We start from the raw sequence: 18,455 nt of genomic DNA, 5'->3' as shown, positions 1-18,455 counted from the left end.
TCACGTATTTGTTTAGGTGTTGGGCCATGCTTAGATTATCTTTGATCTCCACCCCATCCTCAGTGTTTAGCAGTCCCACTTCTTCTTTCCTTGTTTTCTTGTTATTTATATGCCTAAAGAACCTTTTACTATTGGTTTTAATTTCTTTTGCAAGGTCCAGCTCTGTTTGGCTTTTGGCAGTTCTCACTTTCTCCCTATACTTTCTGACCTCCAAGAGGTAGCTTTCCTTGTTGATCCATCCCATCTTCCATTCCTTGCAGGCTTTCTGCTTTCTCTCAATAAGCTGTTTGAGATGCTTGCTCATCCAGCTTGATCTGCAACCCTTTCCCTATGATTTTTCCCCTTGCTTGGGATACAGGCTTCAGACGTTTCTGCAACTTTGACTTCAAGCAATTCCAAGCCTCCTCCACATTTGGATTCTTAAGTTCTTCAGTCTAGTCTACCTCCCTAACTAATTCCCTTAATTTTTTAAAGTCTGACCTTTCGAAATCAAGGACCCTAGATGCAGATTTCTTTTGTTTATCCTTCCATTTAGTTAAACTGAATTAGCTCATGATCACTCGAATAGATTCCTACTCAGGTCGGATTGACCGTAAAGGTTATTTCTGGCAAATTTAAATATAACAGTGCTCAGCGTTGGTCTAACCCTATTCCTGTTTAAGTTAATAGACGTTTTTCCATTGACATCAGGGGCAAAGCATTAGATCAACACTAAACACTGTTGAAAATTTCACCAAGTCTCCATCCATCCCTGGATTGAAGTGGGTGTTTTCACCTTTTTACCACACCAGCTCTGAAGCTAGCCCAGTGGGTTGAAGCCAGCTGGAGAAAAGCACATGCACAAGATATGCTAACAGACTATCAGCGAACAAGCTAATACCCTAACACAGCTACCAAATACATTATGGCAGAATCAAGTTAAATTTTCTAGCAGTGCAGAGATTCTATTCTGCTTCTCTCAAGAGCCAAAATCACTCTTTCATAGTGCGGTAATAGTTACAAATATTTCCAACATATAATAAAGTTAATAATTATATAATAATTATACATCACCCGGAATAGTGTTACAATAATATTTACACTCCGCTTTTGAGTGCTCTCAAAGCACTTGACAAAAGCAAATATCACTCTCACTATTTTACTGATCAGAAACTGAGGCACAGAGAGATCAAGCGACTTGCCAGGCAACACACAGGAAGTCTGTAATAGAATCATGGAAATGTAGGGCTGGAAGGGACCTCAAAAGGTAAACCTAGGCCATCCCCAACAGGTGTTTGTCTAACCTGTTCTTAAAACTTTCAAAGATGGGGATTCCACAACTTCCCTTGAGTTCCAGCAACTGATCCAGAGACCTGGTCCATAACTCTGTTCTGAAGTGAAATGGGATGGGGGAAGGAAGAAAGGAAAAGAATATGAAAAAAAATTTAATGTGTCTTTTAATAAAAAAACCCCTCACATTAATTTAATGTGGGACCACAGGCACTAAATGTCTTAATAATAATTGTATGGTCATTGCATGGCATCACTAGAGGGCAGAGTTAAGGTTGTTTGGGTGCCTTCACTTGCAAGAAAACCAAATTAGCCTTTAAAAAAGGCTGAAAAATGTGCTGCTCCCTTTCTTATCTGACGTGAATATGCGGACACACAAACCCTATTGCATTGTCTCTTTTGTTCCTCTGTGATTCCTTACCATGGGGAGTAAGAATAAGGAGTCAGTAAACGTGGACGTCTTTGCACAGATCCAGAGCAGGCCCTCACTCAGGAAAGCATCCCCATTCAGGAAAAGAGTTAAGCCTGTGCTTAGCTTTTAGAGCATGATATGGGATTTTAAAATGTGCTTTCCTGAATCAGGGTATAAAGCCATAGAAAACTCTTAACTACAGCCCTCTGAGATCTACAGATGGAAAGTGCTGTCTGAGACTTAGGTATTATCATTATTCTACAATGCACCTGTTCCTGCAGCCTGTCCTCCCAGGAGTAGTCCTCATTCCCAATGGGACTACTCACATGAGTAAGGCCTGTGGGATTCCCTCCCCACAATCAATGTTCGAATTCACCCAAACAGTTGGAATGATAAAAAATATATTGTATTACACTCTCTGGCTTAGTTCTCTCACCCACAGCAATGTTCCCAGTTAAATCCATTAATAAGGATCACCTGATGAACTCTGGGAAGATGACATACTGTTTTCCATTCAACAGATATTGAAATCTATCCCAACACCAGGACTAACTCCTGCATTTGTACTCTGGAAATTTACAGTTGTCAAAAGATATTAAAAGGGTTTTCAAGCACTCAAAATACTATTTCTTTTAGAGGAGGTCTTTCCTTAATTTACATACTAGATGTGAGATGAAGGGAAATTAGGTTCCTCATATTCATTGTGAAGCCTTTGTGAATATGAAAATAAGGGAATTTGTATTGCATATAAGTAATTTATGGCATTCAAATTTCCTGGCAGATCCTAAATATGGATTTAATAATCAGGATTTCTTATTTGCTTGTTTTTCTTCATCGCTGGAAAGGAGGCTGAAAGACCCTTGGAAATCTCACTCTCTTTTCTCTTTTTTCCAATTAATTAAAACTTTTTAAAAAATCTTTCCCCTTTACAATATTTTTTATTTTCATTAGGACTATAACTCAATCCTGTCTCCAGCCATCATTTCCTCCTTGCTGCTGCTATTTGAAGCTTAAGCTACCACAAAAGTTTAGTTTTTTCCCTGAAATGAGGATCATGTTATGTCTGAATAGTACCTATGAAAAGATTCTCATACAAATAGGAAGAGAGAGGGTAATTATCATTAGACAAACAGTTTCTTTTACAAGATTTGGCATATTCAAGATTGCCAGCTCCTTGTCAGATATTGATGTCACATCCTGTCACATCAGTCTCTTTGGATTTTCTTGAATAAGACAATGCCCAAAAAAATTGCATGTGATCCTAATACAAAGTAACATATGAATTTTGCTTCAGCTTGCTCACAATACTTGATTTTCCATTTTAACTCTTCAATTTTACCTTCCAGATACGGGTAAAAAGTCAATAACTTTCCCTGAGAATTTGATCCAAAGCATAGTGAACTAATAGGGAGTCTCAAATGGGCTTTGGAAAAGACCCTAAGTGAGTATTTAATGACTAACTGTGTACATGCAAGACAGAAAATTTATGAAGTCCAGCACAGACACTAGGCTGGGGATGTTAGGTAACATTAGGCCTAGATTTCAGATCCCAAAACACCCAAACCGAGACACAATGGTGAACCTTCATTGCTACTTTTGAACAGTTAAAGAAAACATTCTCTGTCATCATAGAATCATAGAAATGTAGGGCTGGAAAGGACTCCAGAAGTCATCAAGTCCTGCCCCTTGCACTGTGGCAGGATCAAGTAAACCTAGACCATCCCGGACAGGTGTTTATCCAACCTGTTCTTAAAAATCTCCAATTGTATGGATTCCACAACTTCCCTCAGAAGCATATTCCAGAGCTTAACTACTTAGAGAAATTAGAGAAATTTAGAGAAATTTTTTCCTAATATCTAATCTAAATCTCCCCTGTAGCAGATTAAGCCCATTACTACTTCTCCTACCATCAGTGAATGTGGAGAACAATTGATGACCATCTTTATAACAGCCTGTGACAGTCTGTACCCTTCTGTTCAGCCCTTTTAGATGATTATGCTAAAACTTGTATAAAGTATGCCTTCTGAGGTGTCACTTGAAAATTCATGATTTGCTGATCATTACTGTCCTGGTAAAATACATGTGGCAGCATTGTATGTAAAGTTATCAGATTCCATTGTGTGATATTACTGGGACATATTCCAACAGGTTCTGGAGGGCAGTCACAAACCAGTCCCCCAGAGATAAAAAGGCTACCTTGCACCTCAGCCAGGTCGCAATGAGATCAAATGGACCATCACCTGAGTCAGTGGCCACTCTTTGGCAGAAGAGAGGATATGGGCAAAGAATCTACATTTTGACAAAGAAACAGCTTGAGGTTCCTGGCCACACAGTCTCTTGAACCTCGGCTGGAAATGATTCTTGCACAAGAGAAATTACTATAAGAAGAGAGAGCAAACACCCCAAATCACTTTTCCCTTTCTCTCTCCCATTGGCATCAACAACACCTGAAGAGCTGCAGCACTGGACTGGGGAGAAATCCTGACTGAAAGATTCAGCCGGTCAGACTGATGAAACTTGTGGTGAGAAGAGACCTTTGCTATGAATTCACTTAGCTTGTTAAGTTAGGGGTTAGTTATGTTTTATCTTTTATTTCTTTGTCACCAATTCTGACTTTTGTGTCTCATTACTTTAATCACTTAAAATCTAGCTTTCTGTAGTTAATAAATTTGTTTTATTGTTTTATCTAAACCAGTGTGTTTGGATTGAAGTGTTTGGGAAACTTCATTTGGGATGACAGGATTTGTGCACATCATTTTCTAGTAATGAAACCATGGAGCTTGTATTGTCCAGGAGGGTGCTGGGTAATAAAAGACTCACATTTCTGGGGAAAGTCTGGAATTGGGAGTTTGCTTGTGTTGTCCTGCAGTACAATTCAGGAGTGGCTGGCTATAGCACTCCTACACTATAACTGGGAGTAATTTACATGCTGGAGGCTGTGTATGAGCAGACCATGAGCGGTTGTTCTCATAGTGAAGCAGTGTAATAGGCACCCCAGGTTGGAGAACTGAGGGGACACAGCTGTCCATCAGTCCAGATTGTACCCTGGGTAACGTCACACAGTCCTTAACATATTTGAAGACTTATCAGGCTATCACTCAGTCTTTTCTCAAGACTAAATATGCCCAATTTTTTTTTTTAAACCTTGCATCTTAGGTCAAGTTTTCTAAACCTTTTATAATTCTTGTTCCTTTCATCTGGACTCTCTCCAATATGTCTACAATCTCCCTAAAATGTGGCATCCAAACGTAGACACAGTAGTCAAGCTGAGGCCTCACCAGTGCCAAGTAAAGTGAGACAATTACCTCTTGTGCCTTACATGTGACACTCCTGTTAATACAGCCCAGAATATTAGCCTTTTTCACAGCTGCATCATATTGTTGGCTTATAGTCAGTTTGTGACCCACTATCACCCCCAGATCCTTTTCAGCAGTACCACCACCTAGCCTGTTTTCCCCATTTTGTAGTTGTCCATTTGATTTTTCCTTCCCCAGTGAAGTACTTTGCACTTGTCTTCATTGAATTTCACCTTGTTGATTTCAGACCAATTCTCCAATTGGTCACAGTTGTTTTGAATTCTAATCCTGTCCTCCAAAGTCCTTGCAACCCCTCCCAGCTTGGTGATGTCCACTGGGTGAAATCTTGGCTCTCATTGATACACTCAGTCAGGATCCCAGATACACTCAGAACCGTGTATTGCTCCCTCACCGCCAACCAAGATTTTGTTAATGCAAACAGCTTAAAAAAGTTTGGCCCAACTTTCCATTAAATTGCCATTTGGAAGGTGAGCCCATGGACAGTTTCTTCCCATCAGAGAATTGCTTGAGTAAGGTATGACCTGAAAATGGCAGATTACAACAAATACATTTTCAGTCTTAACTATTGCAGGGCTGGCTGCCTTGGTCAGACCACTCACTGTGTATCTGAATCTCCCGTTGACTGCAATGGAACCAGGAGGTCATACATTGAGAACTGAAATGTCCAGTTTCTTGAGAGCCTATTCAGTAAGGATCCAATCTTAAAGTCACAACACGTATGTATTCTTGTTATAGACACATAACATAGATGGTATCTATAGTAGATATTTCCCTTACGTGCTTTTTAGTCAAAAAGGATGGATGGATCTGTATTACTTTTTAAATGGAGGATTATTTTTCCAATTTGGGACTGGAAAACTCAGGAGAACAGTGATGGGTTATTAAGCTTCTCCCCTTCCAGGGCTATATTGTGCCATCTGTTGTTCAGAACTGTCTGCCCCAGAGGCTGCTTCCTCTGCTGGAGAACATGGGATGTGGACCACTGAAGTCCCATTTGCTTTCTCAGGCAGAAGGGAGGAAAACCTAGCTGCTCTTGGGCATACAGCAAGGAAGTGGGTGATAAGTGCCCCAAGGGGCATACGGAGGGAGCTATCTCTGTGCTCCCCCTATGCTCAAGGAGTGTGATTCTCCCTGGTCCTTGCACTGGAAACACAAGTGTGTGGGGAAGACTCTGTGCTCTCACCTCCATGCAAGGGTCAGGGACAACCTGGGAACATTCCATCCTGGACTGTTAGCATGCAAACACCACTGCTCGCTCCAGGACCTACTCTTACATGAAGTAAATTGGAGATTCTTAATCCAGTTCCAGACTGACAGATGCCCATAACGCACAAGCCACCACCACAGTTGTCACCCTTGTAGTTTCAACAGGAAGGCCAAAGACTTAATGGGCCTGCAGAGTGAAGTATTCTCTTACACCTGGGAGTGGGCCCTGCAGGTTAGAAATAGGGCATATTGGCAAGGAGGACTTGAGAGGTTTGTCCTGCCTCTGCCCATGCTATGACTGCTCTGTGGCTAAAGAAAGGACTTCAGTCTTTATCTCTGCTGTGTTGGATGAACTGACTCCTGCACGGGTAATTTCTGCGCAGGTGGCTGCAAAACTGGCTAGTTTTCACTCATGGAATTTCCTTCACTAAGTCCTATCAGGGCAGAGAGGCAACAGGCATCTAGCCTCTTTATCTGTGGTCGTCTCTAGCGCTGGGTGAAACTTTTCATCCAAAACTTTTCCCGCCAAAAAACTTCTTCACTTGAAACAGGAAAAAAGAAAAAGAAAATGTTGAGCTGGTTCATCATTCTCCAACTAAAATATTTTGATTTTTCAGGCAGATTTAGGCAACATTCACAAAAAAAGATGAGGCGGTGCTGTTCATTTTATGCCCAATGGTGATGGCACTTCCCCCAGATGCAGTAGATCCAAGTTCAAATCCTTTTAACGACTTTGGAGTAGGGTCTTGAACCCAAGTCTTCCCCTTCCCAGCTGAGTGCTTTAACCACCAGGCTGTTGGCCAAAAGGTCAGGCTCATTCTCTGCTATTGAAGCTGTTCCACTTTATATCAGTTACCTGAATAGTCACTGAGCCAGAGAGAGAGATTCATAATGGTTCCACAGGCAAGATAGATGCAAGCGTTGGTAGAAGAAAATATGAATACCTTCAATACAAAGATGGGGAATTAAGGCCCAGAGGCCCAGATTTTTAAAGGTATTGCTGCACTCAGGGTTGCAATGCCTAACTGATTTAGGAACTTATATCTCATTTGAAAAAGGGAACCAAAATCCCATTGACAGTCAAGGGGGTTTAGGCACCCACATGCTTAAATACCTTTCAGAAATGGGACCTAGATGTTACAACACTGAGCACAGCAACACCTAAACCATCTGGGTCTGAGAGAATAAGGGACTTGGCCAAGGTGCAAGGCAATCAGGAAGTTGGGGAAAGAATCAGGAAGCAAACCCAGATCTCAGTCCAGTGCCTTAGCCACCAGATCAACCTTCCTCTTATGATTTGGCCTGATAAAATCCATACAAGTTTCTTTGGAGAAATACATTTAACTGCATGAGGACAGCCTATAACGGGGTAATGAAGTACTGCTAACTTTTTCAGTGCCGCATCTAACACACTTGCCTGTCACTCTTGTTAACGTAACCACTACAATAAAAAGCACCAAAATCTATTTTAATGGCATTTAGCCCAAGTTCAACTGTATTTCATAACCAACACTGAGCACCCAGATCTTGATGAACTCTTTGTCCTAGTGTTGAAGGATCAGGATCTATGTGCACCGAAAGAGTACAGAGTGCAGTTTCTGCACCATTATTAGGACATGATGCTTGTTCACTGTTCACCAAATCCCAAGGGGGCGCGTAACTGAGAAACTGCCAAATGAGAATCTAAGTATTACATCCACACATTATATGGGAAAAAAGAGAAGCTATCAAAAGGGTATTTAGTGAAAGAGGCAGCTCCTGTTTACGAACCAAAAGCCAAATCCTGGCCAAATGAGTAAATGGGCTTTGTGCAAGGGATCTGTGGGGGGGGAATCCTCCCCTGTGACCTTGTGCCAAGGTGTGCAGCACCAGGGCAATCGTCTTGCATCTGCAGCTACTTGCCATGCCCATAGGCCAGTGTAAATAACCAGAGCTCCAGTGAAGTTTATGATTTTCTACCACGCCCATCACCACGGTATCTGAGCACCTAAAAAACAGGGTCCCATGGAAGCCACAGGGTCCTCTGTACACTTTGCTACATGCATTTTAATAGCTCTTTAGGTGTATAGTATCGTCTTTTCTTCTACTTTGCCTTCCTCCGTCATAATGTGTTACCATCAGGTGGAGAAAAGATTCCAGGCCTGGACTATTGGTCTAATCTAATGTGGAAAATCTCATATTTGTTTAACTCAGTTACAGGCCAATCTTAAAATAAACTGATAGTGGAAAATATTTTCCCAGACTTCAATGCTAGCTTTATTTTTAATAAAGCAGGATGGGGCGGCGGGGGGGGGGGGGGGAGAAGGTAGGAGAGCTGTCAGTACAAAATCTTATCACTATAAATAAGATTCAGCTGAAACTCTGATTCCACACTTCCTAGAACTCTTGGGAAGTTTGGATCCAACTCTTACCTTTACAGCTTCACCTGGCCTGTAAAATTGGACAACCAAAACCCTAGATCTTGACACCTCCAAATCTGGGCAAGTTGGATTTGTCTTTGGTGCCCCATCTCTGCTTAGGAAGAAAACACTTTCTGCTCTGCTGGAGTTTAATTGCTGCTCTAGGGAATATTAAAATAGCTACAAATTTTTTATTGAAGACTGAGTGAAAACAAAAACGAATCTATTGACCATGTGGCCAACTCATGCATGAACAAAAAAAGAGTTTCCTCTTTAGCCCTGTTCACGTATTTTCAGCTAAATTCTATGCTGATCTTCAGGATATGCATGGTACACTGTGTGCGCATGGAAATCTCAATACCTTTGCGTATTCCACATAGGATCTGTGGTCAAAGTTATGCATAAAAAGACTGAAGAAATACATTACACTTTACTGAAATAGGGCCCAATGAGTACTGCAAAGTTATTTTTAATATTCTCACAGCATGATGCCCATGCTACAAGGTATTCTGGACGACTATTCTGTGTTTGCTTTCATGTCTGTCATCATAACATCCGTTGACACAGATTTGTGCAAGATTTAAGAAGCAGCACATATGAACGGCCATACTGGGTCAGACTAAAGGTCCATCTAGCCCAGTATCCTGTTTTCCGACAGTGGCCAGTGCCAGGTGCCCCAGAGGGAATGAACAGAACAGGTCATCATCAAGAGATCCACCCCCTGTCGCCCGTTCCCAGCTTCTGGCAGAGGCTAGGGACACCATAGGCACAAATTACTATAGCTTCTATAAAGAAGAGATAATGAAGCATCTAACAGCTTTCTGGTTCAAAGAGTATATTAGAGTTACCAGGCTTTAATAAAACATACAAGGCCACAATGAAAAGGATACTTTGTTTCCTTATCGTTATAACAGAATCTGGTTGGTCGGACTCCTTGCTGACTAACTGTTTGACTTGCCTTACTTACAGTTGTCCGATGCTAGTTCTGCTTGCCTCTAGCTAAGATGGAATTCCAGCTCTGAAAACTGAGTTCCCATAGCATACCATTGCATAAACAGGCGAGTTACACACTCTTTAGGTCTACATTTTTTTAATCAGCAGATATATATATACATACACAAAGTATGATTTTAAATCCAACCTAGGTTAACAATGCTGGGGCAGATTCTCAGCTAATATAAATTAGCCTAGCTGTTAATATTATTTACTTTTTGCAGCACCTAGAAGCATCAGCTGAGATCAGGGCTCCACTGTGCCAGGAGCTGCACAAACACACATAGTGGGAGAGTAGTCCCTGCCCTGAAGAGCTTGCAATCTAAATAGGAAAGACCAAAACAGGAAGTATTCTCATTCCCATTTTACAGATGGGGAACTGAGCAATTAAGCAATTGGCCAAGGCAAGACAGACAAAGGATGGGAGTGGCACAGAGGGTACCTCTACACTGCAATAAAAGAACCACTGTACGGCTGCAGCTGCCCCGGGTCAGCTGATTCAGGCTCATGGGGCTAAAAATGGCAGTGTAGACATTCAGGATCTAAGACCCCACAAGTGGGGTGGGTCTTAGAGCCCAGGCTTCTGCGCAAGAACAAATGTCCTCACTGCTACTTTTAGCCTTGCAGCCTAAGCCAATTGACCCAGGCCCTAACACTCAGTGCTGTGGAGTTTTTATTGCAGTGTGGACGTACTCAGAGAGGCGAAGTGACTAGCCGAATGAAATGCAGCACGCTTCAGAGCCTGGAATAGAACCCAGCATGCCTCCATCCCAGTTCACTGCCCCACCCCCTGGACCATATTGTCTTAGCAGAGCTCTGCTGATTTACCCCAGCTGAAGAGTTGTACCTGAATATTAAAAATCACCTGTTAGTATAAACCTGACACTGGACCAAATTTAGCTCTAAGATATGGAGTAAGCAAATGTAACTCCACTGAAGTCAGAGTTACAGCAAGACCAAATGTGGCCTGTCTGTTGTAGCTTACACAACTTGACTTTAAGGGCCCAGTCCTGAGGCCATTGATGTCAGCAGGAGTTTTACATTGCTGAGCCACCTGATCAACAATAGAGGGTGTCCATTCTTCCGCACTGGCAAATCACTATGGCTCTACCCACTTCAATGGAGCTAAACTGGATTTACACCAGCTGAATATCTGCCCCACTGACACCAGTTTGCACACACATTTGTGGTGGGATTTTCCAAACTGCTGAGTCTTGTCCCAGCTCTGCTCCCACAGAAGGCAATGGCAATTTCACCATTGACATGAAAGGAAGCGGAGCTTGGCCATTGCTGAGTGTCTTTAAATCCGATTTGCCAAGCAACGGTAGATATAAAACAGAGTGACCAAGGGCTGAGCTTCCCTCGCTTGTACTTTGAGGATCCGATCGTTGCAAAATTCCGCATGCAATCAGGCTGGGTTCCAAACTTTCCTCATCAAAGCATATTAGTCTCTCCGTGAGCTCAATCTTTTCTACCTGAAATATAGAGCTGGGATAAACTGTTTCCCCTCAATGGCTAAAGCATAAATTCATTATATTGGCTTTTGTTACAAGCAGACTTGATCAGTGCATTGCTCTGCACTTGCTTCTTCTGCAGCTATTGCCTTTTCAAGGTGTCTAATGGGCACTTGTACACAGCCTAAAAGATTGAGATTCTGGAAGGTACTGGGCATCTGGGTCATGCCCCATAAGAGTTCATGACTGACCTCTATTTCCACTGGCTGCATGCATACCAGGATCGGACCCTAAAATTGCTGTCTGCATCATTCTGCAATTTTTTTGACTCCACATTTGCAAGCCATTTGCCAAGTTTAAAAGTGTGGTTCTTCACAGGTTTGCATCGACCTGCCTGTCCGAGTGCCTTAAACTATACATTTCAGCCATATCTGTTAACTCCTGGGAGCCTTAAGATTTCATTTAACATATTATGCCTCCAATCACAACAATGAAATGAAATGTTTCTCAAAACGTAGCTTATTTCTGAGTTGTATGTTGCTGGATTTTTTTTTTGACAGGGCTGGGTTATTGAATTGATTAGCCCAGCTTCAGACAAAACTGGAGTCAGACTCACTTAAAATGTAAGGAAATGTAAAAAAATCTTTAATTAGACTGATCTGAATTTTGAGTCTCTAATGACGACTGAAACCAGGAGATAAAATTTGACTTATTGCTTGCAAATAACAAGAATTCCAAATTTAGGCCTATTTTCTGCCTGATTTCTTCACATGTAATTGTTTTTCAGAAGTATTCACTGAACAGTTTATGCAAATAATTTTCAGACAGCGTGTTTTTTAAAAAAAAAAACAACAACTACACAAATTGTTCACTTTGACTAGTGAACTCTTTAGTATTTTTGTTGTACGGGAGGTCACCTAACACACAGGGTATGGTTTCTGCTCCATTACTGATTAACTGAAAGGTTTTTTTACAAACAGACAAATACTGAATAAAGAATAGCAAATAATGAAATCTCAGTATGAGACAAATAATCCATGATTTATGGTAAATGTTGTGAAACCCTCCTGACCCATAAACATTTTCACAAATGCACAGTGGCTATTATTTATATTACAGTAGCATCTGAAGCTCCAATCAAGATCAAGACCTCATTTTGCTAGGGTCTGTACAAGCAAACACAGTAAGACAGTCTGTTCCCCCATGAAGCTAACAATCTAAATATGGAGGCCAGCTGAAAGGGAAAACAAAGCAGAGAGGTGAAGTGACTTGCCCAAGGTCAGACAGCAGACCAGTGGCAGAGCTGGGAATACGCAGATCTCCTGAGTCATAGCCCAGTGCTCTATCACTGGAGAATAAGATTCTATAAATGATCGTGGACTGCACCAGGCATTGGATTTGCAATTAAATGTGCAAATCATAGCTTTCATTCTTTGACCAGCTTCGCCCGAGAGGAGAGTTTCATGTGGTATAGGCTTTAATTACAAAAAATTCATAGTGCACCTAAAATATGATGGGAATGATACCCATTGCCAGGTAAGAACAGTTTATTTATGAAATGCTCTGTGTACCTATTAAGGTGTTCTTTTGGCAGGGAAACACCTTTAAATGCCAGAAGAATAAAATAATTAAAACATTTGAAATATACAGTATGAAACCCAACCAAGATACTGCCCTGTCAAGGTGACATGATTCACACACATAGGCTGGCAGTTTCAAAAGCATTCAGCATTGACCTAACTCTGATCCCACCAAAATCCCTGATTAAATTCTCCACAGACTTGAAAGGGAGCAGAATTAGGACAACACAAAGCGCTTCTGGAAATCCCACCTATAGGCCAAGATTTTCTAAAGTGACTAGTGATTTTGGGTGTTCACATTAAAGGGCCCTGATTTTCAGAGAGCAATTGCCCAACACTTTGTTACATACAATCGCTACGGTTTTTCATGCTGAGCACCTAAAAATCATGACTCAGCATTGAAAATCCTGGCTGTAAAGCACATATGCAATAACAGAGCATGAAAGGCATTAAATAGAAATGCTGTGGTACTGACGTTCGATTGAGCTGCTGGAACTCAAGCTGGGGACCATCCCCATCAGGCCCAGGATCAAGGGAGCATAAAGGTTGCATTACAGGTTATATCCTCGAGTCCTGTGCAACGTGAGGCTCAGCCACACTCAGGGCTGGGGGCCAATATGTGCAAAGTGACCCTGAGATAAAAGGCACAAGGCTTTTGCAAATTATTATTATAAAACACCATTTTAATTAGTTAGTTTTGAGAACTACACAAGGAAGAACTCTATAGAGGTGACTCTCAAAACATATTGCCTTGTGACTCAGAGACAGAGCAAGGAACATTACCATTACAAGCTCCAAGGAGATACAATGAAAACTATTACAGCTCCAGGAAAAGCACATAAAGAGGAGCATAACAATTACCTGACTCAGAGCGGGAGAAAAAGAGAGATACATAATATAGAATACTGCTGTTACTGGCCAAAAGAGAGAGATATAATGAAGACTATTGCAGTTACCTACTTCTGATAGAGATATAATGACAATCATTAGTTATTTGACTGTAAGGAGGACATGTAATGTGCAATATTATTGTTACCCAGTCCTGAAAAAGGGAGAGAGAAAGAGAGAAATGATGAGAAACTGGTACTGTTACCTGACTCTGGAAGGCAGAAATTATGACAAGTTTTGCTGTTACCGATGGCTCTGCTTTACATGACTTACTCAGGGAGTGAGAAGGAAAGAGAACAGAGTATATGGCAAGTTATATAGCTCATGGATATAAAATCAGGTCCTCAGCTGATGTAAATCAACATAACTCTGTTGCCTTCAGTGTAGTTATGCCAATTCCCACCAGTAAGGATCTGGCCCCTGCAGATGTACTTCAGTTATCAGGAAGGAGAAGGCGAGGGAGAGAAAAGACTAACCTTTCCTTTTGCCTGGCTCAGAGAACTGGACACAAGGAGTATTTCTAGAGTTACCTGGCATAACAGAAGAAAAGAGAGGACAGTGTTTGGCTCTGGGTCTTATGTTCAAGGATGCAGAGCTCCACAGATTCTATTGCTACGCCCCACAACTCCCAGGGATTCTTTTGGTACACCCCAAAGCGATGGAGTTCCACCTTCTCCTCCTTCCTATGAACAGAGCAAAAGTCAGGAAGCTGGGGAGAAGAATTCTTTTACAGTGCACCCCATGGACATGACCAGTGATGAAACCCAACCAGGTGTTTCCTGGGGCAGGGTGGAAATACAGCCCTTGAGAGCCTCTGAAGTCACAGGAGGAGAAATGTTTTACTAGCTTTTTGTGCACATCTGCAGTGAGCAGGATGCATCCTTCCTGGAGCCTTCTATGGCCTTCAGTGGTATTAGCACCTTCCCACTAGGGGCGGGTGAAGATCTCTTGTTGGGCTCCCTACCCCCAGGCCGGCAGGGAGGAGATCTGGAAAAGCCCAAAGCCTCAACTAAGGTAGGTTCTATACTTGGTGTGTTCACTGGGTTCTACTCCAGCTGCTTGGTATGAGTGAGCTGGCAGAAAAGAGGCTGCCTGGCACAGCTACAGAGTGAGAGATACGGCCTAATGACGAACGATCCAGCTGAATGAGCAATGTTCCAGTGAGTTTTCTAGCATGGGGGCATTGCAATAACAAGCACTAACAAACAGGCACCAGGAGTGGGAGCCACGGAGGGCCTGAGGTTCATCCCACTTCAGTCTTTTTTCATTCTGGTGTAACTCCACTGACTGCAACAGAGTCATTCCTCATTTGCCCTGGCATAGGTGAGGCTAGCATCGGGTCAAGAAATGTGGGGGCTGGATGGAATGAAACATGTAAGCAAAGAGAGCGGTTAAAGGATGGTATATGTGGGGTTTTATCACACACCGAACCACAGAGATTCAGTTAACCCAAGGCAGCAGGAATGTAGGAAAATGCTGTCTTTTGAGAATCTAAGGGACATAGCAAGGACTGAGTCGTCCAGCTAGGATGGCTCTGCGAACATGGCACACATACTGAGTCAGTGACCCGCCCCTTAGATTTCGACAACACTGTTTCTCAGCTATCACCACGTAAAACCTTTGGATTTCATTTCTCCATTTTATATCACTCCTAGGGCCTGATCCAAAACCCACTGAAATCCGTATTGCCATTGACTTCAAAGGGCTTTGGATCAGGCCCCTAACTGGGCTCATTGCTCAAGCAAAACTCCCACCGACCCCAAATTAATAACTTTATCCCTTGTCTGACTAAGATTTGTGATTACAGATAGAAAGATCTGTAATGCTGCTGAAAGCATTGACTCTTGCAGTGTTTAATTTGTTATGCACCAAGAAGAAAGATAATCCTGAAGCCCTACTGGTTTTCACAAATTGCACAACACTAGCAAGAACTTGCTATTACAATAAGCTGCAGGTGGGGGGAACAAAAAAAATCTGTCGAGGAAGATGGCAATAACTGAGGAATGCTTTGCTATTTAACCTACTTACAACGTGATTAGCATCACCATGACTGTGAATATGCAAAGCGCGGATCCACAGAGGTCTTAAGGCTCCTAACTTCCATTGGAATCAGTGGCAGTCAGAAGCATAAATGGCGTTGTAGATCTAGACCTAAGTCTCTAGCTCTTCCTCTACAGAACACGTAGACCGTGAGAGCAACTGCTCAAACCCACCCTCTGCTGGTTTTATTTTACTGGTAACTCAAAAAATCAATGAGACATAAACCTCAGCCTGAGATTCCCCTCTGAGTCTAGCTGTGCCTAGGGACTTCCTCCAGGACTGCCTCCATCTGAGCCCCATATTTACAGCGGATCCAATAATAACAACACCTAACATTTATACATTTATCCCCATTATACAGATGGACAAACAGAGGGACACAGAGGGGAAGTGACTTCCCCAAAGTCAGCCAGCAGGTGAAGTGGCAGAGCCAGGAGTAGAATGCAAGTCTCAGAGCCCCAATCCATTACTCCATCCACGAGCCCACACTGCTTCCCTATAAGATAAGATGTTCTTGTCCTTTATAGATCTGGGGTGGAGCTAATTGAGACCATCTACTAGCATGGCTCAGGAGTAATTATCCTTTGAGTCTAGGGTTAGTCAACCGAAAAGATGTGTTTCCATGTACAGTCTTAGGAGTTTACTGTTTACTTAGGAGTTTACTGCTACAGTCTCCAATGGATAATTCTTCAGAGTGAGAGCAGGGCTGCTCAAGTGCAGACAATACAATGTATCTGTGCCTGAGACATGTATATGCTACTACAGAGACCCATTCTTAATCTTATCAGTCTTACCCACTAAGTAGACGGAAACTTCTTGAAGTGAGAATTATTTGACTTTCTATCTGAGTGAAGATAGCTGGGTCCAAGGGATTAAACTGGTTCAGAACTGACGTAAATTTTCACTCCAAGATCAAACTATGTTTGAGGTCCAGAAAAAAAAAACTCAGGTATGTTTTTTAGAAAAAGTTTCCTGTACGTGACTTTTTTCTGTCCTGAAGTGGAAATGCCAAAATATTCCAGCAGGGTCTTTTGTGGAACTTCTGTCCCAACCAGAAGAGAGCAAGCACTGGGAGTTTCAGATGAAAACCTGCTCTCACAGGATTCCCAGGCTAATTTTGCAGATTGCAGAGGTTCTGATAAGCATCCAAACATTTATGTTCTTATCCCAATCCAGCCGCCACACTTTTTGAGAATGGTCAATTGCTACTTTTTGGAACTCTGTAAGTTGCTCTAGTTGGCACTTGCAATGCTTTTAGAACATATTAACTAAAAGAAAACAACTGGATTCCCTTATAGTTCAAGTAAAATAGAAGACTTTTTAGCATCAGTCATAAGTGAACACCCAAACTGGCCCTTGAATTCCTTGACTTAATACAAGTTCTTACCCCTTAACATATAACTTCTTAGGAAGGTAAAGTAATATTTGCCTTTTGTCAGAGGAAGGGAAAGGCCGTGGCCTAAAATAAGTCTTTAAGTTCACCTCTCTTGCTCACACTGAGTAGTATCTTACACCATGAGTGAGTAGTCCTCATTCTCACTTACACCACTCTGGCAGCGTAAGGGGGCCTTAACTGGGCCTCAATTCCATGTAAGGCTACTTTACACTTCCAGAGTGGTGTAAAGTGGCCTTAGAGTAACTGAGAATCAGTCTCAATTGCACTATTTGTGGAGTCAGTCTGAACAAGGTAGCAGGATCTGGCCTATAATCATTTCTTAATAAAATAATTAATTTGTCAAATAAAATCTGTCTTGGCTATTACACGTACATGTGACATGGATAATGCTACTACAGAGAAAGGAACTTCTATTGGTTCCCCATGGGGATTTCCAGCTGTTCTTTATTAACAGTTCTGCACAACACACAATATTATCAAAAAGAAAAGGAGTACTTGTGGCACCTTAGAGACTAACCAATTTATTTGAGCATGAGCTTTCATGAGCTACAGTTCACTTCATCGGATGCATACCGTGGAAACTGCAGCAGACTTTATATATACACAGAGAATATGAAACAATACCTCCTCCCACCCCACTGTCCTGCTGGTAATAGCTTATCTAAAGTGATCATCAGGTTGGGCCATTTCCAGCACAAATCCAGGTTTTCTCACCCTCCACCCCCCCACACAAATTCACTCTCCTGCTGGTGATAGCCCATCCAAAGTGACAACTCTTTACACAATGTGCATGATAATCAAGTTGGGCCATTTCCTGCACAAATCCAGGTTCTCTCACCCCCTCACCCCCCTCCCAAAAACCACACACACAAACTCACTATCCTGCTGGTAATAGCTCATCCAAAGTGACCATTCTCCCTACAATGTGCATGATAACCAAGGTGGGCCACCCCCAGCACAAATCCAGGCTTTCTCACATCCCCCCCACCCCCATACACACACAAACTCACTCTCCTGCTGGTAATAGCTCATCCAAACTGACCACTCTCCAAGTTTAAATCCAAGTTAAACCAGAACATCTGGGGGGGGGGGGTAGGAAAAAACAAGAGGAAATAGGCTACCTTGCATAATGACTTAGCCACTCCCAGTCTCTATTTAAGCCTAAATTAATAGTATCCAATTTGCAAATGAATTCCAATTCAGCAGTTTCTCACTGGAGTCTGGATTTGAAGTTTTTTTGTTTTAAGATAGCGACCTTCATGTCTGTGATTGCGTGACCAGAGAGATTGAAGTGTTCTCCGACTGGTTTATGAATGTTATAATTCTTGACATCTGATTTGTGTCCATTTATTCTTTTACGTAGAGACTGTCCAGTTTGACCAATGTACATGGCAGAGGGGCATTGCTGGCACATGATGGCATATATCACATTGGTGGATGTGCAGGTGAACGAGCCTCTGATAGTGTGGCTGATGTTCTTAGGCCCTGTGATGGTGTCCCC

The sequence above is a fragment of the Eretmochelys imbricata genome, chromosome 11 (assembly GCF_965152235.1).
Source record: "Eretmochelys imbricata isolate rEreImb1 chromosome 11, rEreImb1.hap1, whole genome shotgun sequence".
Lineage (NCBI taxonomy): Eukaryota > Metazoa > Chordata > Testudines > Cheloniidae > Eretmochelys > Eretmochelys imbricata.
This window is presented reverse-complemented; position numbering follows the sequence as displayed.